Source organism: Amblyomma americanum, chromosome 3 (assembly GCF_052857255.1).
Source record: "Amblyomma americanum isolate KBUSLIRL-KWMA chromosome 3, ASM5285725v1, whole genome shotgun sequence".
Classification (NCBI taxonomy): domain Eukaryota; kingdom Metazoa; phylum Arthropoda; class Arachnida; order Ixodida; family Ixodidae; genus Amblyomma; species Amblyomma americanum.
In genome coordinates this window covers 90,850,512-90,870,440 of record NC_135499.1, presented here as the reverse complement: position 1 = coordinate 90,870,440, position 19,929 = coordinate 90,850,512, and positions in this window count along the sequence as shown.

Sequence of the window (19,929 nt, the reverse complement as noted above, 5' to 3'; positions counted from 1 at the left end):
CTCATCACCACTTCGCACCTCTCACCTACAAGCCGAGACCAGCGGCTGCCAGAAATCGTGAAAAAACTTTTTTAGACATTTGCTCAAATTCCGACCGCGAGCTCATGACAACAGACTGCGAAGCGGAAAGCAATGCATCATATATGGCTGTGGTAAACTGCAGGACTGCTGCGGTACGAATTCATAGCGAGCTTTTGTCCTTTCAGAATAAAAGTGGATTTTGACACAGGCACTATAAATATTGCTGGAAGTGCGCATTTTCATCGGCATAATATGCGCGTGACGTTGGCGCATTAAAATATATCCTAAAGGTTTCAGGTTATGAATTCGGCCTCCAAGTTATAAGAAACATTTTAACCTACCCTGCAGCAATAGCGCCACGTTGCGCTCTACTAGAAGTTTTATACGCCGCATGCAAAATGGCAAGGGCTCCAAGATTCAGTGTGGCCTGGGCCAAGTTTTCCTTCTCAGACGAGTAGAAAGAATGCAAAAAAGAGGAATACGGCAAGAAAGAAAAACGAAAAAAGAAGGGCTCACTAGCAGCTCATTTATTTTGCGAAGACCACGTTTACAGCCTCTATAGCCCCGGCCGCAGAACGATCCTAATAGCAAAAGCAAGTCATGAAACCACGAAACCAATAAAGAAGGTATTGTTTAAATACCAAGGCATTTTCCAATTGGGGATAACTGGAGTACAGCACAGGCCACTAAGCGCGGAGCGCAAACAAGAATGCACTAGGGCGAACTTCTGAGCCCAGATTGCAATAGTGACACCACAACGAGCGCGTCGGCTTGCGCATCTGTATTGAAATAACAGCTTATATTTTGGGAGTAGATAGTTGCGATCTGTGTTGGTACCAGGATCAGTGCTTTGACCACTTTTACGCTACTGCGTAATAATGCTCAACAACCCTCTCGTAAAAGGCTTTCTTATGTTCTACGGAGCAAGAACTACGGATGCCATGTAAGAAAAATTAACTGGAACAAAATTTACTGTTGCTTGTAAACGAGAGCACCTGGTATACAAACGCGATACATATAACCTTTCATTTTACCAATCTTTTCATTTAGAACACCTGGTTTCAAACCTGGTTATAGGCAATGGCCTACGATTCACGCTTGCTGAATACTTCAGTATGCTACGATACACTAGACTGTCTGAGCTCTTGGATCCAAACATATTTAGAAGTTATGTCCTGGAAAAAGCCGATACAACAGCGGGAAAATCTTTTCGTCTGTTGCCTCATAGGTAGGTGTCAGGTTGCGGCGCCACAGTTCGCTTTCCTAAGCGGGCACGAGCCGGCGCGAAACGGAGAGGCCGGCGAACACGAGGAACCTTAAGTCTCAGGACATCATCATCATCATCGCAGCTGCGCGTAACAGCGAGAAAGGACATGAGTGTACGGGTTTCTAAGTATGCTGGCATCTTGGAGTTCCACGCCTGGGCCTCGCGCCAGCTTTCCAGATTACGAGACCAGGACCACCCGCCGTCAGTGGCCTGGGCTTCCAGGCCCATTTGCCGCTCTTGCCAGCTGCGGCTGCTCCCGCTGTCACTGGAGGCTTAGAGCATTCGTCACCTCCGCGACCTCTATTCGGCCGACCCGCTTCTAAGGGCTTCCTGATAAGGACGCGGCGGCTGATCCCCTAGGCAAAGGCTAGCCCTCAACGCATCGGTGACACCCACCGCATACGCCGTAGGTCTTCGCATGGGAGCAACCGACGTGCGGGCCGACGTGAGGGCTCCGACCACACCACGCCCACACCTCGCAGTGGCACAACCCCAAACCCAAAGGAAGGAAGGAAGGCCTCAGACGATGCTGGCACATACCCACTACGGGGGAGTGGCCAAGACACAGGCGGTTAATTACTGGATACAGGAAATTTTTGACGGGAAAAGCAGTGGAAATAGTATGTAGTCTGATAGATTGGAAGAGGGAAGGAAAGGGGTCCAGTTAACTTGGAGATCGAAGACGGGACAATTGCTTAATGTGCATAATAGTACACAATGCCTGTAATGTTGCAATGTCTTACTGACTGAGATCGGGAAAAAAAAATTAGAATGGGAGTCGCTGCGTTTCTTGAAGAAAATTTTGCACAGCAGAGCGCACTCTCCTGTCGCTTCGTCCAAGCAAAGAAGCGCCAATGGAAAGAACAACCACGGAAGACACAGGCAAGCCCAGTTGATGAAATGGAATTTGCAAAAGACGCTTCCTCAAATGAGAAAAGCGGCGGCAGAACAGCAGGAAGTGATCTATTGTCTCAGGTTCGGCACAAAAAGGGCACAGTGGGGAAGCTGCCAGGCCAGATCTGTGAAGGTAGAAATTTAGAAGCGGAACCCGGCAACGCAAGAGCTCGAAAGAGACCTCTAGTCTGCGTGAGCGCCAGTCTTTGCTACTCCAAGGATGCAGAAGATGCTGATATTCGGGAGATGATGTAAGAGCCGAGGCAGCAAATTCCTGAAATATTGTGTAGCTGCGAAACCTCACCGCAGCTGTATATGCACACGATGGTAGGACAGCAACAATTGGGCCGCTCAGAGAGGCTCTTGCTAAGGAATCTGCAACCTCATTTAAGTGAAAGCCCATGTGACCTGGTACCCAAAGCAACCTTACCGAATTTAGATGCAGCGGAATCAGGATATTAAAGAGGCGTAATGGCCGAGAGTCAGTGGGTGAGGATAAGGAAGAGCAAATGGACAGAGAGTCTGTCATAACCACGACCTGGGAAACGGTAGATTCTAATTTTCGTAAGGCTGAGATTACAGCTAATAATTCAGCCAGAAAAATTGGAGTGAAGTCAGGAAGACGGAGAGAAAAAGACCAATCCAGTGAAGGTGAAATAATTCCCACACCTGCCTTTTCGCGATCCTGCGAGGCATCGGTAGCAATAAGAACATGAGAGGGAAAGGACCCTAGGTGGTCCTGCAATAGACCCTGAAGAAGCGGGAAGGGCTGCAGCTTTGCATTCGATGGGAAAATGTCATCGAATTCAATCTGGACAGATGAGGAGTTGTTATATATTTGGTTGGACATCAGTGAAATGAATATTTATGCGATCAAGGAGGGACTGCACGTAACATATCTGCGGGGTATGAAATCGAGACCAGGCAGCACTAAAAAAGGCGGAAGGTTGACTAAGAAATATTATACTGGAAGCGTGAAGAGGTGAGTCGCACAATTTTAAAAATGTTTGAACTGTTAAAAGGCGAAACCTAGCTGATAACGAAGGCATTCGCGCCTCAAGGTGCAGAACAGCATTGGCGACATATTTTGGAAGCCCCAGACAAAGGCGCAACGCCTCACGCTCCAAAAGCACAAGAGGGCGAAGTTTATAGGCAGGAGCTCCTGAGAATAAAACACACCCGAACTCCAAAATTGGGCGGACGTACATTTTATAAATCATCAGAAGCGTATGCCTTCTCATGCCTGACCTAGCACTACAAAGCCTGCGCAGGATGCCAATGGCCCGAACTCCTTTTGCAGGAAATTTCTCAATGTGTGGCCGCCAGGAGAGAGTGGGGTCGTATATGACACCGAGATACTTCACCGTCTGAACTTGAGGTATTATGTTATTTCTATAGACCAGGCAGATGTTTACAGGAACAGAAACTGGAAATACTAACAATGCGCATTTCTTCACATTAAGGGACAGATGAATTCTTCCTAGCCAGTTGTCAAGAACATTGAGGTAATTTTGCAGGGTTCGAAAAAGAGTGTGAATGTCACCTGCTGATGCAAAAAATGCAATATCGTCGGCGTACACATAAGTTTTCACATTTTGAATGCATGGAATTGAGCTTAGAAAAATGTTAAAAAGAACAGGTGAGAGAACTGATCCTTGCGGAACACCTCTTGTCTGTGGAAATCTCCTTGAGGAAACACCATTTTGGCAGCAGTAAAATTCTCTATTTTCTAAAAAAACAGAAATCCAGGCTACAAAATAGCTTGGGAAGTTGAGTTCCTGTAATCTTAGTAATAGAGTCGAGTGCTCCACGCTGTCGTATGCTTTACTGACATCCAAGGTGACAAGCGCAGCAAACTGTTTTCTATTGCGAGCTAATTTAATACGACTCTCAAGGTCAGTATGAGCACACCAAATTGAACAACCCGGCCTGAAACCAATTTGACATGGATTCAATACAGCATTTTCTGAAATGAATGACATGACACGGCTGAGAAGGACCCTTTCCACCAATTTCACTAGGTTCGATGTTAACGAAATAGGGCGTATATTGTCTAAAGTTAAGCCCTCCCCTTGGTTTTTAAGCAATGGAACTATTTCAGCAAGACGCCACTCATGCGGAATCCAAGGACCTTTAATAGAATGGTTAATTAGAGCCAACAGGTCTGCAGGAGATTCATTGAACAAAATTTTGATCATAGATGAAGTGACCTTATCGGGGTCAGGAGCCGCTGGGGATAAGCGCAGAACAATTTGCGACAGCTCAGGCATAGAGACCTCAGTGAAATCACTTGAGGTGCATGTGAATATAGTAGGAAAAGGTAAAGCAGATGTAAAGCGAAGCTCTAGGCCACACGCAATATCTTCTAAGGCCTTTGCGATGTCAGCAGGGGACTGAACGAGGGATTCAATGTTGGCAGTCGGAGGAATCACCTTGTTGCGCCTCATGAAATTAAACAAACCTCGTTTACTTCCTGATTGGGAAAGGAAATCATAATGATTTGTATTATACTCCTCCTTTGCACGGGCGACAGTGCGCTTAAATGTTGCTGCAACATACTTATAATCCAGCCAATTTTTTGGGAATTGATTGATGAGAAGTTTCTTTCAAGCTGCTTTCCGTCGTCTATATGCACGCGTGCACTCAGCATTCCACCAATTGTTCGCGATTGCACCCTTTGTTCTCTTAACCAAAAATTCAGACTTTTGCCTTGCATGGTCCAGTACTGAACATAGATGTGCAGCCTTGCTTTCGGCACTTATCTGAGCGCGAGTGTCTGAAGTGATTTGGAGGGCTGATTTTAGAGTGTCTTTAAAGCAATTGTAATTTATTAACGTGCGCTGATGTCGCTCAGGAAGAGTTAATTTACACGCAAACTTGAAACTAATCGGTAGATGATCACTGTTTGTTGCACAGTCAACAGGCGCCCAAGACATAACGGAGACTCCTGGGGAGGAAAAAGTTAAATCCAAGGCAGAGCGGCATTGACTGCGAACAAACGTAGGCAATCCGGAATTATTGCAGATCAAGTTGTTGCCAGAAGCCCAATCAAATAGCCTAGAACCAAAGCTGTCTGTTTTAAACCCCCAAGTCACATGGTGCGAATTGAAGTCGCCAAGTAATAGAACCTGAGATCGGCTACTAGACATGAGTGAGTCAAGGGGCCGAGTGTCACGCACACCAGACGGGAAATATGCATTAGCTACCGTAAAGGGCTGTTGACCTGGGACACTGAGGTCAACCGCAAGGATTTCACATTCATTGTCCGCATATTGAAAAGAAATGCATGCCCTGTGGCAAAACTTTGTAGATATGAGCACTAACAACCCTCCCCCTCGTGATGACCGGTCAAGCCGGAGCGGATGGTAATCCTTGAGATGATAATTGAAATTTGGAGTTAGCCATGTTTCCTGTAAAGCAACTAAATCTGGTAGAAGCTGATTGCATAGGCAATTTAAATCTATGGAAGCTGAGAATATTGATCGACAATTCCACTGGAGTACACTTAAGAACCCTATATTGGCGGATGTGCCGCAGCCGCGACTGCCTTTTCTAGAATACTGGTCTTAGCGTTTTGATTTGCGTTACTTTTCTTTGTCTTTGACTGGGGGCAAGATGGACCTGCAATATTCAGAGGAGACCCACTTCGTTTCTGGGCGCGGAGATCAGACTCCATATCAATACAATCCATAGAGGATGCGTCCATAACGCTATTCGAAGGAGAGGGCTGAGAGGTCTTTTGTTGCTCACATTGTTTTTGGCCCTGTGGAGCCGAATCCATTACTACAGAAGGAGGGGTAGTTTCCGAAGCCAAAGAAGACAAGAGCGGAGTGGTGGACGCCTGCAGAAGATTGGTCATCTGAGCAGCTATGACCTGCGAAATGCACGTGGACACGGTTTTCATAATGCGATCCATTGCATTTGCCACAGCTTTCTCAACTGCCGCTGTAATAGCCTGGGACAAACTAGAATCCATTATGGGTGGGAATTTGGCGGCTACACTAGAGTAGGCTGAGGCTCTCTTCTTGACTAGGGCAAAAGCCTCTCTCCGCGTGCATCTGCGCTTGTCTATAAGCTCGAGCACCTGAACTTCTTGTGCTCGTGCAGGACAGTCAGGCGAATCAGCAGGATGAGCACCGCTACACAAACAACACTTCTCTTGCTGTTCAGGAGATTCCTCTCTGCCATGACGTTCCCCACAGGCACAGCAGCGTAAGGCCGATTTGCAGGCTTTGCCGCTGTGGCCAAATCGCCAGCAGTTTTGACACTGAAGGGGCCGAGAGTTAAAGGCATCTACTCGAAAAACCAATGGCCACACCTTAATCTCTGACGGACGAAATATTCCTGCAAATGTGGCAATGACGGACTCCGTAGGAATTTTTACTCCGTCAACCAGCCTGCTGCATCGATGGACAGCAATCACTCCCGCAGGCGAGAGGTTCTCAAGCGTTTCCGCAGGGCTCAATCGAGAGTCGACCCCTCGGACCAAGCCCTTGGAACATGCTAGATGAGGCGGAATGAATGCGCTCACCGGGTGGCTGGCGAAGGTCGTGCACTTTAGAAGATCTTCAATACAGTCTTTATCCGACGACCGGCACAAAACACCACCCCTGCCGAACTGCCGGACATCGGTAATGTGCATAAAGTGCTTCGATGTGGACTGAAAGGCCGCCTGCACTGCCTCCGGGTTGTTCAGTCGGATAGCGCCTCCATCGGAAGGCACTAATGCGACTGGAATGCTTGAAACACCGCTGCGGAAAAAGAGATCAAGTGGGAGCTGGTCTTTAGGAAGAGATGCCGACCAAGGGGTAAACCCCTGGCCAGGAGAAGAAGTCGACATTAAGCTCTCGTCCCGCACCCAATCACCCCAGAACAGGAGCAAACAGGCACAGACAAAAAAAAGGAGAAACTTAGCAAGCTAACGCAACACCGCCAGGTACTTAGCCACTGCCCCGCAGCCTGGGTAGCTGACCGTGAGAGGGCTTTCCCGAAATTGTTCGCCGGCTTCTTCCTCCGTTTCGCGCCGGCTCGTGCCGGTTGACGAAACCGCACTGTGGCGCCGCAACCTGCCACTTTCCTATACAGAGCTGCGTCACGTTCGCACCTGAATATATTGTCACCGAGAAACGGTTGACGTACGCAGGGCTGGTTTACTTGCACGTGCAAAACACTTTTGAAACGCGCAAGGCAGCAGGCAGCTCGAGAGGTAGAGACGAGGAGGCATCAAGCCCCGAGATGGCTCAAGGCTTGCCATCTGCCAGGTAACACAGTTAAGCCGCGATACGGCGCCACTATAGGAGTCAGTAGTGTGGCATTACTCCCCCTCTTTGAAAGACACCGACTCGGTGCGGCACCAATGGGAGGCAGGACAACAAGGGTAGTCGCATGTGTCTGGCGTACGGTGTAGACACGCGCAAGGCGCTAGCGGGTGTGGGACGGCTTCATCCGGGCGACGTGGACAACTTCGGAGGTTGGCCGTCTAGAAGAGCGAACGGTTCCCCGGGGAAGAACTTCGTAGCTGACTTCACTGAGCTAGCGGAGCACCTCGTAGGGGCCAAAGTATCGGCGTAGAAGCTTCTCAGAGCGCCCTCGCATGCGGATTGGGCTCCAAACCCAGATTTCTTCGCCGGGCTGGTAACGCACATTTCGGTGGCGGAGGGTATGACGCCGAGCGTCGAGAACTTTCTGGTGCCGGGTGCGCTCTCTAGCTAGTTGCAGGCGCGGCCTCAGCTTAATGAACGAATTGGGCAGCACCCATAACAAAGGGGGTAGTGCTAGCTGGAAGCAGCACTGCATCCAGCATGGTTGTGGCTTCCTGACTATGTACTATACGAAGTGGAGTGAAGCGTGTCGTTTCCTGGACTGCAGTATTATAGGCAACTGTGACGTAAGGGAGTATGGCCTCCGAGTTCCGGTGGTCCGCATCGACACACATAGAAATCATGTAGGCGACCGTCTTGTTGAGGCTTTCGGTGAAGCCGTTGGTTTGAGGGTGGTAAGCGGCTGTCTTGCAGTGACTGACTGGTGCCGCTCAGGCGCATAACCTCCTGCGTAAGGACAGGGGTGAACGCTGTTCCCCTGTCAGTTAAAACCATGATGGGTGCACCGTGACGAAGCACAATGTTTTGGATAAAAAGTTCGCAATTTCATCAACGGTATCACGGGGAAGAGGCTTAATTTCACAGTATCGGCTGAGGTAGTCGGTGGCGACCACAATGTAGCGGTTACACATCGGGGACTCCGGAAATGGGCCGAGTAAGTCCATGCCGACTTGGTGGAAGGGGACTTGTGGCGGATCAATAGGCTGTAGTAGTCCCGCTGGCTTAGTCGGCGGCGTCTTGCGACGTTGGCACTCGCGGCAAATTCTGACGTAACGCTGGACAATTGCAGCAACCCTGGGCCAGTAGTACTTTTGGCGTATCCACGCCAAAGTTCGGGAAAAACCCAGGTGGCCGGAAGATCGCTCATCATGGCACGCCTGCAGGACTTCGTCGCGCAAGGCCGCTGGTACGACGAACAGATAGGCAGCTTCCGTCTGGTTGTAGTTTTTCTTATTCAGAACGCCATCGCGCAAACAGAATGATGACAGTCCACGTGAGAAGATTCGCGGGGCGACGCAGCGCTTCCTTCAAGATACTCAATGAGAGGCCGTAGTTCACTGTCGTTCCTTTGGTGTTGAGTGAGGACGGACGTGGAGATGGCGCCGAGAAAAATAGAATCGTCGTCGGGATCAGGTCGGTTATCCTCGATAGTAGCACGAGACAAAAAGTCGGCATCACTGTGCTTCCTACCAGACTTATAGACGATGGTGACATCGAATTCCAGAAGTCGAAGGCTCCATTGTGCAAGCCGTCCCGAGGGATCTTTGAGGTTCGCCAGCCAACACAGCCAGTGGTGGTCGCTGACGACCCTGAAAGGGCGGCCATATAGGTTCGGGCGAAATTTTGTTACTGCCCACACAATGGTCAGGCATTCTTTTTCGGTGGCGGAATAGTTCGCCTCAGATTGTGACAAGGTGCGGCTCGCGTATGCGATTATGCGTTCGAGACCATCCTGCCTCTGCACAAGGACCGCACCGAGGCCGATGTTGCTGGCGTCTGTGTGTAGTTCAGTGTCGGCTGACTCGTCGAAGTGTCCAAGGATGGGCGTACTTTGGAGATAAGTTCGGAGGTGTTCAAAGGCTTGCTGTTGCTCTAGGTCCCAGAAGAATGGTTCGGAATCTTTCGTGAGTCGCGTGAGGGGCTCAGAGATCTGGGAGTTCAGCACAAAACGCTGATGATAGGCGCAGACACCTAGAAAGCGGCGCACGCTTCGCTTATTGGTGGGCACAGGAAAAGCAGCCACGGCAGCTGTCTTATCGGGGTTGGGGCTAACCCCGTTAGCACTCACGATGTGGCCTAGAAATTTCAACTCTCCGAAACCGAAGTGACACTTTTTAGTCTTCAGAGAAAGACCGGCCGACCGAATTGCTTCGAACACAGCGCGCAGGCGTCTCAGGTGCTCTTCGAACGTATCAGAGTAGATGACAACGTCATCTATGTACACGAGACAGGACTGAAAGAAAACATTTCACAGAAGTCTGTCTGGTTGAGAAAATTAATTTAGTAGGAAGATGACTGACGCCAAAGAGGTTAAATTTTGAAAAACGCGACGTTTCGGGACCGGCCCTGTCACTTCTTCGCGCTGTGACTACGGGAGAGGCGCAGCTTGGCTTTTTAAGCCCTCGTGTTGAATACCTTCGGGTCAATGGCCGCAAACCATAGATGTAAGACGAAGGAAGTGTCCCCAGGGAGCAATGAACATTCCTTCGTGTCTGTTGTATGTGCCACGACTCCAGCAGAAGCTCCTCCGCTGGTTAGCTTCCATCTCCAGTACAATAGTGCCGTCAAAGTCAATTCGGTGGTCACATTCCTCGCAGTGTTCGGCCACCGCGCTGCGCTGACGGTTCATTTGTCGGATGTCCGCTTTGTGTTGGCTCATTCTTTCGGCGAAGTTCTTCGTTTCCCCCGCGTACGAGGCGGGCAGACTGAGCAGGGAATCTTGTATACAACCCCTTGGGCCCTTTATTTTGGGTGACGGTCTTTCGGGAGGGGGAGGAAGCGTCCGATGGTGGTAGCCGGTTTTTGCTTTGTTAGCACCCCTTCTTTACCGAGAATTCGAGCCAGCGTCTCACTCACGCCTTTCACGTATGGGATGCAAACGCGATTCCCGTTCTGGCGTGTGCTTGGGAAAGGAATATAGCTGTTTTTGTATTTTGTTTTTTTTTTTCTTTTTGGCTGACGCGTCGGATGAATGAACTGGGGTACCCAATTTTGAGGGGGATCGGTGACTACTCGGTTCTTCTCGTTTCTTTTTTCTTCATGTGAAGAACATAGGGTGTCGGCTCTCTTCAATAAAGATGTAATGACAGATGCCTTGTCGAATTCGAATTGAAATGAAGGTACCGCCCCGTGTGGGTTCGTTTTCTGTAAACAGAGAACCGCAAGTATTTGTCGTGCCTTGTGACTAGAACGTCGAGAAAAGGCAGACTTCCCTGCTGCTCACGTTCAACTGTAAATTTTATTGCCGGTTCAGTTGAATTTAGATGAGTTAGGAGGTTTTCTATTTCTGACGCTTTCACTACACAAAAGCAGTCGTCTACATATCGAAGGAAAAACTTTACTTTGGGATATAAGGTGGTAAGCGCCCGGCTTTCGGCGTCTCCCATAGTTTACTTAGCCATTGTGACGAATATCGACGCCGCCATGCCATTTCCGGTTGTTTTCTTGAACAATTCTTCTTTATAGGCGAAATAAGTACTGCGAAGACAGAAATCAAGAAGGCGGCATACCTCGTCGACGCTGAGTGGTGTTCTCTTGTGCAGGGTTTAGTCGTTTTGGAGTGAGCGGGAAGCAAAGGCCACAACCAGGGGCACTGGAACGCTGGTGAATAACGACACCACGTCAGAACCGCGAACGCACGCCAGAATCGGAAACGTGTTTGCATACCATACGTGAAAGGCGTAAGCGAGACATTGTCTTGAATTCTCGGTATAGAAGGGGTGCTAACAACACACAAACCGGCTACCACCATCGGACGCTTCCTGCCCCGCCCGAAAGACCGTCACCCAAAAGAATGGGCCCAAAAGGTTGCATACAAGATTCCCTGCTCAGTATGCCCGGCCTCGTACGTTGGGGAAATGAACTTCGCCGAAAGAATGAGGCAACACAAAGTGGTCGTCCAACAAACGAACACTCAGCGCAGCGCGGTGGCCGAACACTGCGAGGAATGCGACCACCGAATTGACTTTGACGGCACTATTGTACTGGAGACCGAAGCTAACCAGCGGAGGAGGCTTCTGCTGGAGTCGTGGCACATACAACAGACACGAAGGAATGTGAATCACTCCCTGGGGACACTTCATTCGTGATGAGAAGCGATGAGAAGTACTTGGCGTGGCGCAGCTGATCCAGGGAGTCATCAATGCGCGGCAGAGGATAAACATCCTTTTTTGTGACTTTGCTTAAAGGTCGGTAATCAACGCAGAACCTTAGGGCTCCATCTTTCTTTGCTACTAGAACAACAGGCGACGACCACAGGCTTATCGACCGCTGTATCACGTCGTCCTGGAGCATTTCTTTATCTTGGCGGCGAATGGCATCACGCTCCTTTGAAGAGGTCCGGTAAGGCGGCTGACATAACTGCCGCTGGTTGGCGTCGACTATAATTTGGTGCTTTGTGAGCGGGGTCTGCCTAACCTTAGAGGTCGAGGCGAAGCAGTCACAGAAAGACTGGATAATCCTTTCGAGGCAGCGTTTCTGATTGGACGGGAGGTTCGGCTTCACACCAGTTTTTCAGTTTTTATGGGAGTGGCCGGTGCCTCCACTGATGCCAAGCTTCGGACAAAGCGTGCTGTCCCGCGAATTCGCTGAGTTCTTCGAAATACGCAATAACTGTTCTGCCAGGAAAACACTGAGGTTCACAGCCAAAATTGGTTACCAAGAGCTCGTTTCGGCCATTGGCCAGCTCAACAATTCCGCGAGCAATACAGACTTGCCGACCAAGGAGCAGTGACATGTTGGTTTCAGCGTTGCCACGAGTGCCAGTGATGTCGCAATTCACGATAACAAACATGCTATATCTTGACGGGATTAATACGTGGTTGTCAAAGACGCGTCACTTAGTCCCACGTGGCTCGGGATCGCCGTTAACTGGGGGTTGAGTGGAAAATGACGCGACCAGCTCTTGAAGGTTGATGACAGCACCGTACTCCCGAAGGAAATCCAAACCAAGTATCAGGTCTTTGGAGCACTCGGGCAGCACAGCAAAGCAACCAGGGAAAGTAGCACCGCGGATCTGGATTCGTGACGTGCAGACGCCAATTTACCTACCCACATGGCCGCCGGCGGTGCGGATTTGTGGTCCAGACCAAGGGGTCAGATCCTTTTTGAGGGCCGTGGCTAACCGACTGCTCATTACCGAAAAATCAGCGCCGGTATGTACAAGTGCGGTCACATCGCAATTATCAGCGATTACTGGGATTTAGGCAGACATCAGTCGGTCACAGCACGTCGTTGTCGTTGAGGTCGTCGGGTGAGCTCGTCGTCGGTCGGATCGTAGCCGCGAATCGTCGGGTGGAGGCTCTTGACTTGATCCAATAGCGGCGGCCCTGCGCCCAAGGGACGCCGTCTTCAGTTTTCCCGAAGTGGGAACGCGCCTCTGAACTGGCTAGAAAAAGACGGGCGGCTTGGAGAAGAAAACCGCCTTGGGGATGGCGATCGGGACTGGCGTCGCCGCGAGGTCGTTGGCTGGAAGTTATCGGACAGATACTGCTCGATGTCCCGCGGCCGTTCTCCGTAGCGTGGTCGAGGTGCGTCAGGTGAAAACCCCTTTAAGCCCATTCTGCGGTAGAGGCAGTGGCGGAGGATGTGGCCGGGCTCCCCGCGGCGGTAGCAGAGCGGCCTATTGTCTGGCGTAAGCCAAACGTGCGCTTTGCTCATGGTGGACAGGGGCCCCTGCGGTACGACGAGTACAGCTGCAGTTGGGTACTGCAGTGAAGCCACAGGAGTGATGGGGGAAAAGGCTTGTCTCACTGGCCCAGGACGGCTTTGTAGTGCTTGACTGTATGTCATCACATAGGGCGCTGGCTGCGGAGCTGGTGGCGACTGAACAGCTCCCCGGACTTCATCTCGGACCACGTCCGGTATGGCAGCGACGCTGGCTTGTGGTGCTTCGAAGCGAGGTTTCTCGAGTTCTTCGCGCACCAGGCTCCACACAAACTCTCGAAGCTCCTCAGTGGGTAGCGACGTGAGCGTACAGTGGTGAGCGGCTGCTACACTAGCCAGACGGCCGTAGTGCGCGCCCCGTTTTAGAAGAGAACGCTCTATGCTTGTTGCCTCTTTGGCAAAGTCGGCCACTGTTCTTGGTGGGTCACGTACCAGTCCGGCAAACAATTGCTCTTTGACGCCGCGCATTAGGTGGCGTACCTTCTTGTACTCGGGCATAGCAGGGTCGGCAACAATTGAAGAGTCGCGTCATGTCCTCGATAAACATGGCGACGCTCTCGTTCGGCTGCTGCGACCTCGATTACAAGGCGATTTCATCCTTCTTCTTTCGTTCGCTTTTGCTGAACGTGTCTAAGAGCTCTCGGCGGAAGATCTCCCACTTAGTGAAGGAAGCTTCGTGGTTTACATACCACGTCTTGGCCAAATCCTGCAGTGCGAAGTACACGTTCCGCAATTTGCACTCGCCGTTCCACTCGTTGAAGCCCGCCACACGGTCAAAGCTGGCCAACCAGTCTTCGACGTCCTCAAACCTCTCACCGTGGAATTATGGGGGCGACCAAGGTGTGTGAAGACGAATGGTGGTGCATTCCCTGAAAGCTGACTTGTCTGGCAAGCCGTAGCGGACGTCGTAGACCTTGCTGATCTTGCAAATTCGCCGAGCTCCGGTTGTAGGCCTCGCCGGCGGCGGCTCGCCTTGTGGACTGGAGATGTAGCCACGCGTTGAGAACTGACGCCATGAGTGTCCTCGAGGTCAGCATACAGAGACCATCACCAAGCACCTCAACCAAATGTCACCGAGAAACGGTTGACGTACGCAGGGCTGGTTTACTTGTACGTGCAAAACGCTGTTGGAACGCGCAAGGCAGCAGGCAGCTCGAGAGATGAAGACGATGAGGCATCAAGCCCCGAGATGGCTCAAGGCTTGCCAACTTCTTAGCCGCAAGTTTTGCTGCGATACGGCGCCACAATTAGAGTCAGTAGTGTGGCAATATGCGCGTCTACTAAATACAGAGTTGTCGTAGAAGCGTACATGAGTCATTATAAGCATATTATTTAGAGATGACGCAATTAACCGAGTACAAAAGTACGTTTCTGGTAAATAAATTCTTGCTTGGCGTGTCGCAGCGCTAATATACGGCACCCACGGCGTACAGCTCGTGAGTAGTCCTAAATGCATCCTTGAATTTTTTATCCTCACAGTTATCAGCAGCAGGAGAGTGTTTAACCTTGTAATATCACATCAAGAACAGCCGCCGTAGTGCCTCAGTGCCTATAGCGCTCAGCTGCTGAGATGAAAGACGCGGGTTCAATCCCGGCCGCGGCATTTGAATTTCGAAAGAGGCGAAATTCTAGAGGCCGGTGTACCGTGCAATGAAAATGTGTGTTAAAGAACGAGAGTTGGTCGAAATTTCAGGAGCACACCAATGCGGGCTCCCCCTGAACCTGAGCCGCTTTGGGACAATGAACCCCCGTTAAGCATAAAGCAACCATCAAGAACAAGCCTGTTCAAGACTTGCATTGTCTTCTGCAAGCAAGAACTGCGGGATTCGGGCTTATACGCCACCGGATGCTACACTCGTGGAGACGGTAGAAGAAAACCAGGCAGCAAAATAAAAAAAATGTAAGAAAACAAACTGATCCAAGTTTTTGAAACAAAGGTATATGGACGTACACCAAACCAGAAAGAGAATGAAAAAGCGCCGAAAGCGGAGAAAGACCTTGAGGGATAAAAAAGGCTGACCATTCAAGCATAAGGTTTGGGGAGGTGGCGCAGCGAGCAGTCGGCATGGTGTGGTTCGAAGCTCGCACAGAGGGTTGCTCCCACGGGACGGCCGACGGCGTACATGGTGGGTGTCACTGACGCGGTGAGGGCAAGCCGTTGCCTAAGGAATTAGCCCCGCGTACCTGCCAGTAAGCCCTTAGTAGCGGGTCGACCAAGGACCGGTCGCGGAGGAAGTGATGAAGGCTCGAAGGCTCCGTGAACGGCGGGAGCAGCCGAACCTGGCAACAGCGGCGCCTAGGCCTTGAATCCCAGGCCTGTGACGCCGTGCGGTCCTGGTCTTGTAATCTGGAAAGCTAGGGCGACGCCCAGGTATAGAACTCCAAGACGCCAGCAGACATAAATCCCGTCCATTGCTGTTTGTTCTCGCTGTTCTGCGCAGCACGATGATGATGATGATGATGATGATGATGATGATCATGATGTCCTGAGACTTAATGCTCTTCGTGTTCGCTGGCCTCTTCCTCGTTTTCGCGCGGGCTCGTGTCGGCTCAGGAAACCGCACTGTGGCGCCGCAACCTGACACCTACCTATAAGGCAACAGACGAAAAGATTTTCCCGCTGTTGTGTCGGCGTTTTCCAGGACATAACTTCTAAATATGTTTGGATCCAAGAGCTCAGCCGGTCTAGTGTATCGTAGGATACTGAAGTATTAAGCAAGCGTGAATCGTAGGCCATTGCCTATCACCAGGTTTGAAAGCAGGTGTTCCAAATGAAAACATTGGTAAAATGAAAGGTGATATGTTTCGTCTTTGTATACCAGGTGCTTTCGTTTACAAGTAACAGTAAATTTTGTTCCAGCAATTTCTCTCACATGGCATCCGTAGTTCTTGCTCCGTAGAACAGAAGAAAGCCTTTTACGAGAGGGTTGTTCAGCATTATTACGCAGTGCCGTAGAAGTGATCAAAGCACTGATTCTGGTAGCAACACAGGTCGCACGGAACTACTCCCAAAATATAAGCTGTTATTTCAATACAGAGGGGCAAGCCGACGCGCTCGTTGGGGTGTCACTATTGCAATCTGGGCTCAGAAGTTCGATCTTGTGCTTTCTTGTTCGCGCTCCGCGTTTAGTGGCCTGTGCTGTATACCAATTATCCCTAATTGAAGAATGCCGTGGTTTTCAGTGGTACTTTCTTTATGGGTTCTTTGATTACATCACTTGTTTTTTTTTTGCCTTTTCTGATCTTTATGCGGCCGGAGTTATAGAGACTGTAAATGTGGCTTTCGCAAAATAAATGACTTCCTAGTGATCCCCCGCCTTTGCCGTTTTTCTTTCTTTCCGTATTCCTCTATTTTGCGTTATTTCTGCTCGTCTGAAATGAAAAAATTGGGCCATGCTACCTTGAATATAAGCGCCGTTACCAGTGCTAAATGAGGCTTATAAAACGTTTAGTAGAGCGCTACAGGGCGCTAGTGCTACATAGGGTAAGTTAAAATGTTTACTAGAACTCGGAGGGCCAATTCATAACCTGAAACATTTAGAATATAATTTAACGCTACAAGATCTGACGCATATTATGCAGCATTTCTAGTGCCCGTGTTGAAATCCACCTTTATTCTAAAGGTCGAAGGCGCGCTATGGAGTCGTACCGCAGCTGATCTGCAGTCAGCCACATGCGTGTATGATTCATTGCTTTCCGCTTCGCAGTCTGTCGTCATGAGCTCTTGGTCGGCATTTGAGCAAATATCTAAGAAAGATTTTAACGACTACTGCCCGCCGCTATTCTCTGCTTGTAGGTGAGCGTTGTGAAGTGGTGATGAAAATAGGAGAAGTGCATTATTCTGGGACATCAATTTGAATTGTGAGTTAACTCTTGAATACTGCAACATACTGTTATGGAAATTGTAAGGGCAATAACTTTTTACTGCAATGCGTAGAAAATTATTCCTTTTATTTGTCCATCGCTCGCATACAGTATTCAAGTCTGGTTTGCAAAATAAAGCAATTGTTAAATATCGAAAAACGTTAGCATCAGAAAAAGGCAATCCTGTCCTGATAAGTTCTGAGGATCAATTTATTGATTGCTGTAGGAATTCAATGGTATATAAAAATTGCGGTTATACTTATTGTTGTGTTGCGGAATGCACTTGTGCAGAACTTCTGGATATGCGTCCTGGAGAAATTCCTGTAGGACGTTTGTCACGTAGAAGCACCTCATCTCTGTTCAGTATTTTACACTTTAGTTGCGCAGTTCTATGTTGACGGTTTGATGGAAGGATGGGTTTCAAGGAAAACTGCAAATCAGTGAGTTTCCTTGAATTTTCTGTATTAAAAACACGTATAAAACAGAGTGGGAACCACTATAGCGTTTTTCTTGGCGTATCCCTTTGGAATATGGCACAAGAATTGAGAACGCCATGGCGACATTCTAGTGAAAGCAACAAGTTTTGTCTTCACAACCGTACACGTAAAATGCGGTTTTGCCGCTGAATATTACATGCGCATGTTAACACGTTCACCATAGTTAAATGACCTAATGCGATTAGTTCATATCGTGACCTATATAATCTAAGCTTCACATGCTGCAGGTGCAGTGGCTCCGTCATTTAAAGCAGCAGTAGTTGACTATTCGATGCAGTCAATTTTATCAGCGCATCATTCCTTTATATTAGCTGTACTGCGACCGAAAAATTGGCAGGCAGGAATGGGGGATAAACTATATTACCAATAAGAATAAAATATACAACGACCACGCCAATGTTTCAGATGACATCTAGCATTTTCCTGCACGTGTGGAAGGTTTGCAGAAACTGCCGCTAGCACGAATAAAGGGTAGCAGGATTTTGCTCTGCGGTACTGCGCCTACACTTACAAGCATCAACGACCAAGCGCTGGCGTCTCTATATGATGCAATACTTCTAAACTTTGATATGATCGGCTTCTTCTCCTGAACTAATCAAACATTTACCAAAGTTTGTCAATGCATTCTTAAGGACACAGGCTAGAATAACACATAAAAAAATTGATCGCGGAATTCCTGCCAGACTCCACTGCCAAACGTTTTAAAAAACTAAGCAGTCACTGCCTGTTTTCCCGGCTTCAGTAGAGAGATAAATCTCGGGTTTCAAAAACAAGGGGTGACGGGCTGGCTCGATTGTTTTGGAGCTTCACTACAGTGCCATTTATGCTTTTGAAATTATGTTGTAAGCAAAACTAACAACTTTCGAAGCTCACCTGCCACTTAAACAAGATGTAGGCAAAGCTTAAATGGTAAACGACATGTTTCGTTTAATTCTGCCACGTGTTTTTTTGGGCTTTTCTTATTTCGTAAGAAGCGAGTGATTTCTTCGTTACTGTGTGGGCATATCGATCCTTTCTTTTAATAAAAAGTACGATTGAAACACGCGACTGAAAAAAAACTCGTGTAAAGCTGTTATGGGCCCAATATGTTGACAAGCCGGCTACCGACGGCTACTTTTGTCACAGGTTACATTCTACAGTCCTTGGCACACGGTGCGCTGACTTAAGCAAGGTGGTCAATGAGGCGCTGTCAAGAAATACTGTCTCAGATCAGCTGTCCGCTCAGTTAAGTTGGTTTCTTGGAACTAACTCAAAGCAAAAACAATAAAAGCGTACATGGGCGATGTAATAAACAAACAGGTCCTTTATCCATGTAACACAGCAGTGTGTACCGTAGAGTTCTTCCTTGAGGCTCCGTATCTAAACTCGCACTTTGTTTACTCATCACATGACGGCAGGTTGGCCCTAGCTAACTTACTGAAGGTATTCTAGATATTTAAAGAGATTATATGGATCTAGATCTATATAGATATCTAGATAGATTCTAGATAGACATCGTGATATGAATAAATGAGCTCCAGCGTCGTCGATAGAACTTTACTTAGATGCAGAACTGATTAAAAAGGAGCTGATGGAAAGAAAGTGCAAGCAAGCAACATCGACATACAAACTGAGCACGTGCCTAGAAGCTATTACTCAGAATTTTGCAGCCCATGATGTTTTAGCTGGGAACTTAGGTAAACATGTTTTTTTTTCTGCCTTGAACTCTAAATACCTCCTAAAATCTTTTATGGTTAGTTGGCAGATTGTAACTTAAACTAAACGGGTTAATCAGCATCATCATCAGCCTGACTACGACCACTGCAGAGAAAAGGCCTCTCTCATTTCTCTCCAATTAACCCTGTCCTTTGCCAGATGCGACCACCGTACCTGCGCAAACTTCTTAATCTCATTCGCCAATCTAGCTTTTGCTGCCCCTGCTACGCTTGACTTCTCTTAATTTTCATTCCCTTGCCCTTAAGGGCCGGCGGTTATCTTACCATCGCATTATATGTCCTGCCCAAGCCAATTTATTCCTCTTGGTTTTAACTAGGATGTCATTAACACGCGTTTCTTTCCTCACCCGCTCTGGACTGGACAGCCAGAACAGTATATGGAGGTCCTTGACGACGATAAAAGCGCGGCCGAAAACATAACAACGAAACTTTCTGATCGCCCAAATGATGTCCAAGCATTCTTTCTCGGCGACAGAGTAGCTATATTCCGGTTCGGTCACGACATACTGTGCAAACCTGGGTTTACATTGTGTAAGTACAAAAGCGAGACCAATTCCGCTGGCATCAGTGTGAATTTCGGTGGAAGCAGTGGGGTCGAAATGTCGTAAAATAGGAGGCCCTGTGAGCAGGCGGCGCAAGAAGACGAGCGCATTGCCGCAGTCGAGTGACCGGCCGGACAGGTCGTT